Source organism: Ursus maritimus, unplaced genomic scaffold (genome assembly GCF_017311325.1).
Source record: "Ursus maritimus isolate PB19 unplaced genomic scaffold, ASM1731132v1 scaffold_25, whole genome shotgun sequence".
NCBI classification, from domain to species: Eukaryota; Metazoa; Chordata; class Mammalia; order Carnivora; family Ursidae; genus Ursus; species Ursus maritimus.
The window spans coordinates 19,316,335-19,319,067 of NW_024425008.1; the positions used below are offsets into that span (position 1 = coordinate 19,316,335).

Consider the following 2,733-nt stretch of genomic DNA (forward strand, 5'->3'; position numbering starts at 1 on the left):
TCCTCTCGAGTCCACCCCTTTCCCCTGTCCTGACCTACAGGGCGCATTCCAAAGGGGAAGAGCAAGGGTGGATTTGCCTGGACCAATCAGATGCTATCTGTGGCCCACTCCTGCCTTAGGCCTATGAGTTCTCCAGGTACAAGAAAGGAGGAAAAGGGCTGACCATGGTCATGGGAAGCAAGATCACAGCTGGTTCAACCTCAGGTGCTGAATGGAAACACCTCTAGTCTTCCAAGGTGGTTAAGTCTTTCTAGAAGGGCTACCTTTGCACTGGAATCTGGCCCAGAGGTGATGCCATCGGTTTGGTGACTGGTTCTTGTGTTTGAAGCAACTGATACGAGCTTGATACTGTTCTTTGGAGTTCAGCAGGATCTTACACATCTCGCAGGGGTAGCCCCGCCCAGCTGATGAGTCAGTGACAGCAGGGTCTGCAGCTGCCCATAGTGTGCCATGAGTTTGAGCTCAGTTTCCTATTTCCTGTGTTTCTTGCCCATATAATGTTGCCCATAATGGCCATGACAGGGCCGTTGAAAGTCGCTTGGCAGAGGCTGCAGAACTTGTCTGGGTCTATCACCTCTATTCTGGTGCAACCTTCCACCTTGGTGGACTGCTGCTTCGGCCTTAAGTTCTTTGCATGAGTCTTCCCCAGGTAATGCCACTGGTCCCCAATGGGGGATGAGAAGGTGGTGTTACAAATATCTTTGCTTCTGCTGGTCTTCTGATCTGAGTCTAGATTCTAGTCAAGGCTAGGTGTGTCTCCCTCAAAGCCCATTCTCTTAACCACAGCAACTTCTCTTTCCACCCCTAAGCCACATCCAGCTTTAACAGGGAGTACAGGGATAAAGACAGATGCTAACCTCAGAAACTGACTTGTAATGAACAGCATCAAGTCAGTGCCTATTAGAGTACTTGTTTCCCTTGGGTTTCTCCAGGACTGTGAATCTGTATATCCATCTCTCCTCCCTGGATTGCAACTCAGCCTTGGCTCGCCATAATTTCTTTTCCAGCCGCTAACCTGTGCACCGTGGCACTGCACACTGTCTGGCTGTCCCGTGGAGAGGACCATGGCATCTGACAAAATGCAGGTCATTTCTCTGAATGAGCATTATTCATTTCTGTCGGGTACATTCAGAGGTAGCAGCCTGCACTTCTCTCACTGGGCTGCTAAGAGGAACTGCAGAGCATGAGCAGACATTTTAAAAATCAAAACACTACGCTGCATTCTCCCACGTTGAGTAAGGCATGTCAATTCATCTCAGGGAGACTCCTGGGAGAGAAGTTTTGTAAACACCCTCCGGTGGCCCCTGGGTCCTAATTTAAAATATTTCTGTTCTATTTTATACCAGAACTTGCTGTTTTGTCTCTGAACCAAACCCATGGCTTCTATTCAGTAAGGACGGGAGAAGGAGCACGGCCATTTTGTATTTATTCTCCTTTAACAATAGACTTAAACTGAAAGGCTCCTCAAGTTGGAAAAAGGTCAGGGTAGAGCAGAATTCTCCAAAATATGATTGTTTCTACTTATAAAATATCGTTGTGTTACCCATTAAACCTATTTGGGTCCCTTTATTTCCATATGAATTTGAAGATCAGCTTTTCGAATTCTGCAAAAAAGAGAGTGCTTTGAATCTATAGATCAATTTGGGGAATAACATCATCTTTAAGATATTATCTTCTACTCTACGAACATAGATGTCTTTTCATTCATTTACTTCTTTTTAAATTTCATTTTACAATGTTTTATGGATTTTCATGTGAAAGTTTCACAGACTTCTGTTTAATTTATTCATACAGCTCATTTCATTTGACACTCTTGTAAATAAAATTGTTTCTTAATTTCATTTTTAGAATGTTCATGGTTGGTGTATAGAAATATTAAACATTTTTGTATATTGATCTTGTATCTAGAAACCTTGTTGAAATATTTTATTAATTCTGGTGTTTTTCATGAATTCTTGAGGATTTTCTACATACAAAATCATCATTTGAGAATAGATGATTCTCATTTCCAATCTAGATGCCTTCCTTCCTTCCTTCCTTTCCTTCCTTTTGCTAAATTGGCATATGAGATGAAAATAGTTTTAATTGTCCATTTCCAACCTGTATGTTATTTACTTCTTTTTCTTGTCTAATTGCCTGGTTAGAATATGCAGTGTGATATTAAATACAAGTAGCGAGACCAGGAATCTTGTCTTGTTTCTGATCTGGTGCAGAAAGATATTCAGTCTTTCACCATTAAGTATGATGTTAGCTGTGGGTTTTCCTGGAAGTTCTCTTCTATTCCTAGGTCAACAAGTGTTTTTGTCATGAAACAGTGTTTGATTTTGTCAAATTATTTTTCTACATTTATTGAGATTACCATGTAGTTTGTGTCCTTTATTCTACTAATATGGCATATTATGCTGACTGGTTTTCACATGTTGAAACAATCTAGCATTCCCTGGATAAATCTCACTTGGTCTTTGTATATAATCCTTTCTGTATGCTGCAGGATTCAATTTACTAGCATTTTGTTGAGGATTTTGTGTTGATATTTGTAACGAATATTGGTCTTTAGTTTTCTTCCTCCTGTAATATCTTTGGTATTGGTATCAGAGTAATTGTTCTCCAATATTTTTTTTGGAAGAGTTTGTGAAGGACTGGCATTATTTGTACTTTAATTATTTGGCAGAATTCATCAGTGAATTCTAGACTTTTCCTTGTAGGAAGGTGTTAATGTACTAATTTTTAAAT

At 40.3% G+C, this 2,733-nt stretch overlaps 1 pseudogene; it reads right to left on the minus strand.

The window, feature by feature from the left end:
• Window positions 1–223: 223 nt before the first annotated feature.
• On the minus strand, window positions 224–1,090 carry LOC103673982 (annotated as a pseudogene).
• Between the last annotated feature and the right edge of the window lie 1,643 nt (window positions 1,091–2,733).